The following is a 13,634-nucleotide window of genomic DNA, read 5'->3' as shown; positions in this document are numbered from 1 at the left end:
TACCTAATAATGGTTGGTATACATAGGGAAAAATTGTTAATATTCTACTATTAGCTTCTTCTTTAAATCTCATATTAAAATTTGTTTTTCTTATTATAAAAGTAGACATACTTAAGGAAAATATTACAAAACACGAGAAGTTGACAGAGTGTCATAAAATATGAGAAATTTCTTTTTCATCAAAATTGTAATTATTTTGAAATTTCGATATTCTATTAAGATTTTTCAAGATTCTATTATCAATCAAGAAAAATTATTTTTAACCAAGTAAAGACACTTTACAGCAAAGAACCTTTAACTCTGAAATTGTCATTCTTAACTCTTAAGGAGTCAGTGATTCTCCCCATCCCAAAAATTCTTATTTTTCTAGAGTGTAATCCAAAATATATTTAAACTTAAAAGATAAGAGGTCTCATCATGAGCCTGCTTACCATGATCATAGGGGAAAAATAGGCTGACATTCCCAACACTGCTAAACAAACCAGGGTAATGGCTTACGATTGCAAACAATTATAAGACAAAGGGTCTTATCATGAGCCAACTTTTCTAGTCCAATTATAACTAGTGAATGGCATTGTCAACTATCTAGCTACCAAACCAGAACAATGGCTTTTAAGAACTAAAAAAATAAAAATAAACAAATACAAAGAAAATAAACATATATAAATGGATTTATCTCTAGGTCAATAATTCTTAAATAGATGGGATTCTGAATCATTGGTGATTAAAAGGTAACCCTGCCGAGACTATAAATGTTTGCTGACAGCAGTGGCTTTGCCTGTGACAAATGAGTATATTTTAAAAGCTAAGCTATAAAGTGACCCCTTGCTTTATCTTTACAACTAATTAAGGACCGATATAGAGTTCTAAAATATTTTAATTTATGAAGAATTTTAAGAAAAATTAGAGTAAGATGAATCTTTCTTTTATTCAGACTAATGAATCTAGTCAAACATTTCAAAAATAATTCTCTTCTTTAATTATTTTTACTTTAATTTTAGGAAAGTATCATTCATATCAAATAGAGATAACTGGTTCTTCTCCCGTGTGTCGCCATTGTTGTGGTAAAACACAACCCCCCATTTTTGCCCTGTTCACTTCAAATAATGGGGTCCCTTTTTATAAAAAATTTTGCTAAATGTCTTTTAAGATTTTTATTAAATTGATTATCCTACACTTTTGTTAATTTTTAATTTTCTTTAGATTATTATTTCGATTGCTTTGTTAAAATCAATTTTTTATAAGCTTCCCATTGATGCTTGTTTTACCTCACTTGGTCAACTTGTTTATAAATGGCACTCCTTTGAAGTCTAATAATTTATGTAGCCTGGGTTAAAATGCGTAAAAGGTACAATATTCCGTTTTTGTAATTAAATTAGTTCAATAATGCATGTATTTTAAATATTAACCCCTGGTCAGTTATTACTAACATTTTTCATTTTTTTACTTGTACAGCCAAATCATAAAGCTCAGGATTTCAGTCATTTATTCCAATTTTCTATTTTCAAATAAATTACTAATCTCGCAAACGCAAAACGTCAAAGTAGTTGTATTTTATATTTTTTATTTTTATCAAAGTGGCTGTAGTTTAGATAAGAAAATACATTTTAGATAATTTCATAATTTAATTAAACATCATTAAAATAAAACCAAAACAAAAAAAACCGATATTTAACATTAAATTTTAAAATTAATTAAATTAATTATTATAATAAAATATAATTAATTAAATTAAATTAAAATTTAATATAAAAATATATATAAATAATAAAATTTTTATAACGTGATCGCTACATCGCATCACAATTTCTCAAAAGCAACATTGTTAGCAAACCCCGATACTTCCATTTTTGTGATCTATCGATTGCGAAAAGTCAAGGGCGTGTTGTATTAACTAAGTCTTGTATGAGCTTTGTGGTTTGGTTTTTTAGTTTCAAGTTTTCACTCATACCATATGAGTGAAGTGGTAACATAAACGTAGTGGTAGGGTAGTTTAAATTAATATTAAACTAAATATTTAATATTAAAATATTAAATTTTAAATTAATTAATATATAAAATATAATTAATTTAATTAAATTAAAATTAATTATTAATTAGAATAAGTTATTTTATTAAATAATTAGTTTAGTTTATAATTAACAACTAAATTAGAAATAATTGTTATATAATTAGAGTCTAATTTAAGATTAGATTTTTAATTAAAATTCTGATTTTTAGCTCAGCAGCAGAATTTCCATAATTTTGCGAGATTTAACTCATCAACTTTGGAGGCTTATAGATGGAATTTTACTTGGCCAAATGAGGCATAGGATGGCTCATTGGAAAGATAAAATCAAGGATAACATTTCTGAGGAGATTTCACTAATAGATTTGGTCATTTATTTAATCGGAAATTAGGCAGAAGATCAAGGTCTGAATTTCTAAAAACAAAATTAATTTTCTAAGTTTTATTTTCTGCATTTTCATTTATCCAAGCCTCTTTTGAATGTAGATCCATTCGTCAATGATATCCTTGGCCAATTAAACCATCCTAGGCATCAACATAAAGCTTATATTTTATTTTCAATTATTTATTTAATTGCATTTCATTGGATTTGTTTTAGTGCCAGAAATGACATTTTGAATTTATTGTTACATCTTAATTTATTTTGATTTTTTTTGCAGAAAAACAATAGAAGAGATATGAAGAAAAGGATCTCAATCAATGATAATGCTCTAGCAATTGAAGATGAGAATTTTGAGCAAATAAAATTTATTGAGCAGACTTTTCTTCAAAAAAACTTTCCTCTCAAAAATACTTTTGACAGTATTATAAATGGCATAATGCAGAATGTAATTAGGGGTTGCTCTCTTCTACAATTCTAGAATTCTAAAAGCAATTATGTAATAGGGATTTAAAGTTGTAGGTGGGAGGAGTGGAATCTCAGATCTGGAGATTATTGAGGTTTTTCTTTTACATTCCGAGTTATGTATAATAAACAGAGTTTGCACTATTGTAGCTCTGGTTTTGAAAGCAGAAGCTCAATCATTGTAAAGGACTATTAGAGACCAGAACTGGAGAAATGGATTCAATAAATTGGTATTTCGAATACTATTGTTTTAAATGCTAATTTCATTTTATGATGACAAAATTGTGTCAATTTACTTACATATTTGTGCACTGTTGTCAGTATGTGTAATTTGTCTCTATTTTATGTTATTATTTATATATTCTCTTATGGGCTGAATTCTAATTTCTGAGTAACTATTTATTCAGAAATTTGTTTTTAAAATTGATTTATTGAATAGTGATATGTTGCGAACTTTTTCCGCATATTATTATTTAATTATTCAAGTTACTGATTAAATGATCAATATCATTTTATGAACGTCTTCCTGAGTATTGTTGATTGATTATATCAGTTAAGAGGCCTCAATAGGATGTGTGCCATATTCATATGTCAATTAATTGAACTACTTCATTAGCTTTATATTCATTATAAGGCAGACATATTTAAATCCCAATACTTTAAATATCTTGCTCTTGGTTGGGTTAGATCTATATTTTCCTAATTGAGATAGGATTAATATAGTTCTCTCTGCTTGCATATTAGAATAAGTTTACATTTAGATTAATTTCTACATTCTTTTAAGTCCTCTTCCCAAAGAGACAAACTTTAGTAGTGGATTGGCTGAGCCCTAAATCAGCTTAAGGATCACTTTCTTCCTTGATCAACAAGAGGGTTGATCTGATGTCTCTTTTCCATTGGTAAATTAGAGTCATATTTTAAAGTCATTGGAGATTTAGAGAAGGTAACTAGACCTAGTTGAACCAGTTAGAACCACCATTCCAAACGGAAAAGGAGCCGCTTTAAGGTCTGGATCGGGTGGTCATCCCCCATGTTGTTGCAACGATTTTTGAGGCTTCAACAGAATGGAATATCATTATATGTAGAAGTTATTGGTAGAACAATAATGCAATAGAAAATCCCACTATTGTGTGGAATGAAGGGCATATGTAGGTTTTAGTGGAAAATGTGAATACAAATCATCTTTGACTTGTTTATATGGATAATTTGAATAGGTTCCTAGAAGAATGAACTGGTAATACAAACACAAGGTGGAGAGATTTTTGAAATAACAGCTTCTTGAAGGAGTAAGAGTAGGTAAAGTAAATGGTAATGGAGTAGAAAGATCATTCGAGGCTACAATTGTAGCTAGCAATACTTAGATTGAAAATGTTAATATGCATATTTTTCTTTATATGACAACATGTTTAGCATAGAGATTTGGCACAACAATAGAATTTCATAAATACTTGTTGTCATACCTCTTTCTTTTACTATTCTAATGTGTTGGCTCACTCAAGATGAAATTTGTATTCTATGAGAATTAATACAAGGTTTGAACATATTTAATTTGGCCCTACCTCATGTAAAAGTGTCCAAATGTTTCTTCTTAGGATGTAATTTTTTAACCTATATGTCTTCAATGCTTCCAAAATTCGAGAGTGAGTATTTTCTCAAAGAAAGGGTGTACAAAAAAAATGTCTATGATTTGAAATTCATAGAAGTATGGTGAAATTTCTTTTGCGGCACATATTCCAGAATACCGTAGGTAGGAAGGGTGAATAATATTCGTGAAAGAGAGGAAATAATTGTTCAACCTAATTCATAAATTGTTGTAATTACAATAGTTTTTGGATGGAAGGAAGTATAAAATAAGGTTGCATGAATCTATGGGAGTGGATCAGAGTGTTTTTCTTCTAAACATTGGTCTCAATTCTACAAGTTTTTCTATATTCATCAACTAATAATAGTCCATGTGCACATGTGGAGCATCATTCTCAAAGACTGAATGATATAATAGAGGTGGTGCAAAATTATATGAAGGCAAAAATATTTGAAGAGAGTGGCTGGTATGAAGTCTCTTTAAAACAAGATGGGAAAAGTACAAACTAGATTCACAATTGAGAAAATATAGAAGACCACTATTTCATTCCACCTAATCCTTGGGGCCCTAAATTGGATCTCGGGGCAACGTAATATGATTCCATAAAAGAATATTCTATGTTTGGAAAGGATGGTTGGAAAAATAACTCATTCTAGATCAGATAAAGTGCAAGTAATAATGGGTATGAAAGTATCAATGAAAGCACCATAATGATGGAAGAAAATAGAAATGTTAATAAGATGCCTAGTACAACCATAAAGGTTGGTTTCATTTGAAAAATTATATGACTCCTTATTTTCAGCTCTATATTATTTTCACGAGGGCATGCCAAAATGCACGCATGGGGGAGATGTCAAGTCACCAAATTATCACATTTGTCACCATTCCAAGCACCTATTTTTAGTTATTTTATTATACTTCTTTAACCATCCATTAGCCATCCATTTCCTTTATTACATGATTTTTCCATAAAGTGTTGTAATAAACCCAAGAAAGCTGAAGTAGTTATGTTTTTACATTTCTCTTTATTTTTTATGGATTAAAGATGCTAATGCATTATTTATTGTTAATTATGGATTTCGTAGCTTGGTTTTTATAGTTTCTATGCATCCTCTAATGTTATTAGATGTCATTATAGTTACATGAATCACATGATATTGCAACTAATAGAAGCATAAGACAATCTAACTACTGAAAGAATACGACAATCCAACAGCTGAAAGCACACAATAGTTCAACTACTAGAAGCACATGATAGTCCAACTACTAGAAGCATACAACATTCCAACTCCCAAAATCACAAAACAATCCAACTACTAGAAATGAAGAATGGTTGAGTTACTTTAAGTGTACAAGCTATGCTAACCCGATTGAGCTACCAAATAAATTAGGTTACTAGAAGTTAGGGCACATTGTACTGGTAGTTGCACACTTGTAGGTGACTATCAATAGCACATTTTTCGTTTGAGATATTTCGAAACCAAGTCAACAAAAATAAAGGCATGGGTTTGCAATGTATTCTCTATAAATGTGTTCTCTCTTATCCACATCGATGTTGGGCCCAAACACAACATGTAAATCACCTTTTTACAACAACAAACTACTCATCACAATTTTGTGATACTTCGATAGAATTCTAAGTAGGAATTTAAATCTTATAATTTTTGCATTAGATAAAATTATTGTCATGCTACAATATATTCTAATAGTAGTCGTTGGTTGGAATATACATAATTTTAGGATCAAATATCTTATCTATGTCCAAGAAGAATTGTTATATAATTCAGTTGAAGCAACACTCAATGTAGAGTGAAGGATAGTATTGATTTTGATATAGAGGAAACATTTTGGAAGGCTGTTTGAACCTATAGTTAGTGAGTTTTCGCTAAGTGATCACAATTTACTATTTTTGATCATATTGTGAGTTAATGCTCTCAGCCAGGAAGGGTCTATTTCCTTGGGATGCACTTGCAAAGTAGATAGTTTTGGTAGATTCTATTTAATTTATTTTGCGCATAGTTATATCATATTGAATTACTTTTATTTTATGTTCCTATAACTTTTATATTCATATTTTATTTATTTCTTGAAGACTTAGACTGGATCTAGTAGTTTAATTTTTTCAATTCCCATATTTGTGTGTGCTTAATTGTTTTGGTTTTCAGGGACCTTGGTGTGAGGAGTTTTTAATGCGAACACCTAACAAGTGGTCAAAAGGAAAAAGGGCTTAGACCTATGAATTAGGTGTGTTTATTTTAGTTGTTTGTTGAGTTTGCTTCCAACTACATGAATTATTGAACTCATTGGACACTTCTATGATGCTAATGAATGAAATGATAAGTTTAAATTTTATTATTTATTCTTTTTTTATGGGGAATGAAATTCATGAATCCATGTTCAACACAATTCTTGATAAGTGTGTGTGTTACCCTTGTTAGATTATTTTTTATTGCTTTCATATTTACATATGGTTGAAAAGTCAAGTGGGACAAGTAATGTGTAATGACGTTGTAAATATTTATTTAGATTAATAAAAGAAAAAGAAAAATTGTTTTAGTGTGTTATTATTCTTGAAAATATGTTAATGGTTATCATGTGAGATTGTACTCTTAAATGTCAGGAAAATAATTGAAATCAGTTAGGCCCCAAGAAGGATTAGGAACAAAACAAGGAAGTTCTCCTTTTGTCTAGTCTAATTGAACTATTGGAAAGTGAAGAGCACCAAAAATTTCATGAGTGGAGATAAATTATACAGGTGGAACCTATGTAAAGTGGAATGTGGGAGATAAAGGAAGTTGATTATAAAGAAAGGCTCATGGGAGAGAAATATTCAACCTAAACCTATAAACTAGCATGATTTTGTTAAAGGGTTAAGGAGGGGAAACTAAAAAAGAGATCCTAAATTGGTTTCCTTGCAGGGACGAGTGGATCTCAGGGGGGAACTAATGAGAAACACAGTTCAAGGTTGGGTGGAATGTGGCTTCCTTTAATATATTTCCAGCAAACTTTTGTATAAGTATATTAATTATTTAATATATTTGGATTAATTATGTTAATTATGTCTCTTCAATGTTATGCTAGAAAGGAATAGAATATCTTATGATTTCGGTCTGTTTGGAAATTTTATGGAAAATATTGGAAGACCATACTATCTATTTTTGAATAAAATATGAAAAAATGAGTGTGTATTGGGATTCTTCCTATTGTAGGAAAACTTGTGAATATAGGTACAAAGTAGGCATTCCCTATGCTAGGAAGTGGAAAAGAATAATCTTGAATAAAAACTAATGCTGACATTCAATTTATAAGGGAATGTAAAAGAAAGAACAAGAAGGATGAAAAAACCATTTAAGCTATATGTGGTAAATATTAAACCCTAGAATGAGAAGAGAAACTATATCTTTTTCTAGGTTATAGTAGAAGGTATATACTATAAAATAATAAATAAAATAGTTAAAAATGGTTTCCCAAGTTACCATATCTGAGGTCAAGAATGAAGATAAGGAATTTGTTCATCAACCAGGAGATTCACAATCCATGGTAATAAATAGTAGGGCCTCAGAAAATAACTATAACTCATATGCACAATATTCACATGTTCATAGGAATTAACCAAGTCATAATGTATCTTTACATACAAATAAATCCATCTAGGTGAATGCAAAAATAAAAAAGGAAATAGTTTGACAAGCTAGAGATGTCGTGGCTCTGTTTACACTATTACACAGTAATATACAAGAGAATAGAAATGCAATTACTTTTAAAAAAGATAGCAATGAAGTTACATTCTAGTCCATATGAGTTTCATTCATAATCCCAAACATCTAGTAAGTATGTTTAAATCTAACAAAAGGTCATACCTTGATTAAAAAGGTATATATTACAAATTATATTCATGGTGGTCATGTTCACATTATGATACAAGTATTGTCCTTGATGGCAACTCTACAAATCAAATCAATTTTGATAAGAGGCTAACAAGAATATTAAGAGGAAATAGGGCAATGGTAGAGAGGATCCAGAAGATGGAACTAAAATCTATTGATCAGAATAAAGAAGCTAAAGGAAGAAGATGATGTAAGAGTAGTTAAGAGATACACACAGGTCACTTAGTCCATGCAGTGTATACACACAGTTACTCAGAATAGAAATAACATATAACGTACACATGCACTCCCACATAAGGAAAAGTGCATACATGTTGAAAACCATGCTTTTGGTCCGAGGTATTTGGTCCAAGGTATCTTTGGACCATGATATTGACCCTAGGTATTTAGTCTGAGGTATTTGGTCTGTGGTATTTGATCCAAGGTATTGGTCCTAAGTGGATTTGGTCAATGGTATTGAGAAAGGCCAAAACCTATATAAATAAGAGAGGATCATAAGGCCAAATGTGCAAGTGAATAAGATTCTAAGGAATATTTCTATCTGAAGTATATTTTATGTTGCATGGTTATGTTTGGGACTAGAACTGAAATATTTATGTGCATCTTCAGTTCAATATTGGATCAGGATCATGATACCTAAAATGACTTATTCTTGAATGATCTGGTATTGGTTGAGGCTATATCTAATGTTTTACATCTATTTTATTTGTTATCTATCATGATATAATTTTGTCTGATGTCTGGAATTGTAGCAAAGTTTTGAGACAATATTTTCAGATCTGTACGCAGGTTCATCTTGCCAAAAGAGCATATACGCACAGGTTCTGTTCTTTAAAGTAGTGTATACAAAAGAAAACCTTCATGTTTAGAGATGACTGATCTATCAGATTAGTATTGTTGATTTATTGTTGCTGCTATTTTATTGTTGCCTATAAATGAAGTCTTATTAGATCTGAAGGTAAATCTGAATGCATAAGGAGATTGATATTTGATTGATTTTATGAGTGAGAAGAAGTGGTTTTTGTTGCCTACCTGTGTAAATTTTTGTAAGTTGAAAGTAGATGTTTGTTACACTGTTGTTTGGTACAGTTTGTGATTTAGAGATTTTATGATTCAGAATCTTTAGAGGTATATGCTGTTTGGGCTGAAGGAAGTAGCGTATACATGCAGGTTTTCTTCATTGAAGTAGCGTATATAGTCATACACATGAATTTTTGAGGTTTCAGTTGGTTCTGAATGTTGATATAGGTTTCTGGGTTCAACATAGTGTCCTGATGACAATGATCTAATTGTTTCAGATTAACTGCATGTTGGTTTATGAAGTTTGAGTTTCTAAATTTCTGATGGGTTATTGATGATTCAAGGTCTTCATGTGTCTTGATATGTGCCAGGAGCATCCAGTCTGAAAATTCATGAAACATGGTCCCTGGTGAAAGAGTGGAGTGTTCTGTAGGCTGGCACCTACATACTAGTAAACATATTGGCTAGTACAAGAGCTACGGGGTTGTAGCTCCATTCCAGTAGAAGCTAGAGAATGAGAGAAGGTTGTGACCTTCTGCAGGTAGAAGCCTACGTACTGGTATGAGTCTACTCGAGTACAAGATTGTGAACAGATTTTCTTATTATTAAAAGAAGACAAAGATGATAGAAATAAGTGGTTTTCACCCATATTGGGTTTCCACCTTAAATCTTGGTGTTCATGTGTGTTGCTTATGTGTAATGGTTTATTATGTTTATACTGCACATGGCTACTATTTAGTGATTGATGAAGTACTGATGCACTGATTAAATATCAACATTTGATGAATTAACTAAATCATAAGTTTACTGCATAAATGATGGTTTCCATAAAGATAGTTGCATGTACATGCTAGTTCCCCTCTCTAAAGTAGCGTATATAAATCTGATTATGAAAAAGAAAAAATCTTGATTTGATAATACTGATTCACTCCCCTCTCAATATTATTTCCAAAAATTGGCATCAGAGGATGTCCTTTAGAAGAAGCTTGATCGCTTGAAGGAAAATCCATCAAGATGAATAATCATGAAAGCATGGAATCTATCAAACCACCAATATTCAGTGGGAGCAACTTTGTTTATTGGAAAATAAGAACCACATCCTATCTACAATCTCTTGGAATAGATGTCTACGAAATTTTGGAAGGAAGATATAAATTTCCAACAGCAATTCCTACAGACATGGGAGGTCAAAATTAATATAATACCAATGCCAAAGTTTTCAATAATTTATTGGGAAGTTAACCACAATCAGAGTTTGTCAAATTCATGCAGCTCAAATCAGCCAAGGAGATGTGGGACAAAATCGTTCAGAGGTACAAAGGAGACTCTCAGGTAAAACATGCTAAGCTTCAAACTCTCAAAATTCAGTATGAAATTCTTAAGATGCATAGTGATGAGAGTATAGCTAGTTAATTCTTATGTATAGATGAGGTTGTTAATTGTATGAATAATCTGGGTGAAGAAATAAAGGAAGTTACCTTAGTTGAGAAAATGTTGAGATCCTTGTCTGCTAAATTTGAATCAAAAGTGTCTGCCATGGAAGAAAACAGGATCTGCAGAATATCACTATGACACAACTTCACGAAATCCTAACTACTTTTGAGATGAGGAAAGGAGGTCCATCAGATATGAGAGAAGTTGCATTTAAAGCTTCAGCAAAAGGAAAAGAAAAGGAAGAACAAAATGAATCAGGACACATTTAAGAAGAAAAATATGAGGTAAATTTTGTCAAGAAGCTTCAACGGGGTTCTGGAAGGTTCAGAGGTAAGCTACCTTTCAAATTCTTTGCTTGTGGTAGAGTCGATCATTATGCTGCCAAATGTCCTCATAAAGATAAACATGAAAAAAGGAAAGGAATATGCAAAAGGGAATACGAAACAAGTTATGAATAGAAGGAGTTACTATACTTATGAAGATAGTGATGGTTTATATAATAGTGATGAAGATGAAACTAGTCAAGATTACAAACTTCTCATGGCTTATGACAATTATGATTTTGGGGATGCTTTAGAAGAAGAAAACTTTCATAAAGAAATATCTAAACTCAAAAATTTTTTAGAATAAAAGAATATTGTCATAGATACCTTGACATACCAACTTGCTGAAAAAGAAAAACACAATGAAAAACTAGAATGTGAAATTGTGGGTCTAAGAAAGGATCTTGAGGAAACAAAATCTCTCAATCTTAGATTTGCTAAAGGATTAGAAACTTTAAATGAAGTTATCAAAGTTCAATGTTCTCCTCTGATAAAGACAGGTCTTGGATATATTGAAGAAGCATCTCAATCATAGAAGTTGTCAACCTCCACCAAAAGATACCTTGATGCAACAAAGACCAGTGAATAGTATGACAATCGTCAGGAAAGGCATAAAGCTAATCACTAGGTAAATCATACTCAATTTTCTCCAAGGATGAATATCAATAGAAGCCACAACCAACCTCAAGAAAATCATACTCAATTTGCTCCAAAGATGAATATCAATAGAAACTACAATCAAAAGGGAAATAGATTCGATAGTCGCAGAAATGTCTTTAATGGGAAATCTTTTTCATGCCATAATTTTGGGCACAAAGATGCTCAATGCGTTGCTTACAAAACCATCATGAATAGAGAAGCACAAAATCAAAGGAATGTAATAGGGATCAAGAGAAGTTCCTATAATAACTTTTCTCCTATTGAAAATGAAATAGAATGCTCAATTTGTAACAACTTTGGTCATGAAGAATCTAAATGCAGGAGACAATTTTGGCAAACACCTCAAAAGGCGAAAACACCATTAAATATCAAGATATGGAGAAGAAAAGAATGTCAAATAGAAAGACGTGGTAAAGCCTTGTATGTAGAAGGACAAGAAAATCAGTGGTACATCGACAGTGGATGCTCCAAACATATGACAGGTGACAAACATAAACTTCACTCATATAATGCTTTAGAAAAGGAAAAGAATGTCTCATTTGGAAATGACACTGCAGCTATCATAAAAGGTAAAGGTTTTGTTTTCTTGAAATAAAAGGTTAAAGCTATAAATGCTATGTATGTAGATGGTTTAAAGCATAAGCTTTTGAGTGTCAGTCAAATGTGTGATAAAGAAAATGAAGTGGCATTTCGATAAAACGGATGTGTTTTTCATGAGCTTTATATAGGAGAGATAGTGATCAAAGGTACAAAAACTCAAAACAACTTATACTTACTCAAAGGAGGAGAACAACAGTGCTATCTAAGCAAAAATGATGAAAACTGGCTATGGCATAGAAGATTGGGACGTCTAAGCTTTTCTCAAATAAGAAAAGCATGCAAACTCAAGGTTGTTTGTGTTCTTCCAGATATCAACATCCCATAAAATACAATATGAAAACCATGTCAAATGGGTAAGAAAACCAGAGTTCACTTCATGGAAAAAGAAGGGTCAGCCAGTAAGCCTCTTGAACTTAGCCATACTGATTTATGTGGACCAACAAGGAAAAATTCACCTCATGGAGAAGAATACTTTATTTTGTTCATTGATGATTTTTACAAAATATGTTGGATAGTTCTTATAAAGCATAAAGATGAATCATTTGAAAAGTTCCAAGCCTTCAAAGCATTGGCTGAAATTGAATTAGATCAAAACATCAAATGCCTCAGATCTGATCGAGGAGGGGAATTTATATCGGATGAATTATTTGACTTTTGTGAACAACATGGAATAAAAAGGGAATTCTCCACCGCAAGAACACCTCAGCAAAATGGTGTAGTATAAAGGATTAACAGAATATTTCAACAAATGGCTTGAGCCATGCTAGATGAATCTGGAACTCCTACAACCTTCTAGGGTGAAGCCGAATTCATTGTTGTGACTATTCTCAACAAAGCAAATGTTTGGGTAAATAGCACTCAAACTCCACATGAACTTTGGTATGGTAAGACTCCTACTATAAAATACTTTAAAGTTTTTGGAAGAAAATGTTTTATCAAAAGGACTAATGAAAAACTTGGTAAGTTTGAACCCAAAGTAGATGAAGGGATTCTTCTTGGTTATTCTTCTAGACGTAAAGGATATAAATGTTATAATAAAGGACTTGGGAAAATTGTTGAAATCATTGATGTTGTAGTTGATGAAGCATGCAGAAATCCAAAATAGATAAAATAAATAGAAGATTATGACAATGAGGAGGATGGGGATTACCTTCCCACATCAAATCAAAATTACATTGAAGAAGAAACCAACGAAGCACCAGAAGAAGATATAATGGTAGAAGAAAAGACTCTGTCCAAGTATGTTCAGAAAAATCATCCAGAAACTCAAATGTTA

Source organism: Pinus tabuliformis, chromosome 6 (assembly GCF_031772625.1).
Source record: "Pinus tabuliformis cultivar Carrire ecotype Pingquan chromosome 6, CPIR1, whole genome shotgun sequence".
Taxonomy (NCBI): Eukaryota; Viridiplantae; Streptophyta; class Pinopsida; order Pinales; family Pinaceae; genus Pinus; species Pinus tabuliformis.
Note: the sequence above shows the minus strand (reverse complement) of the source record.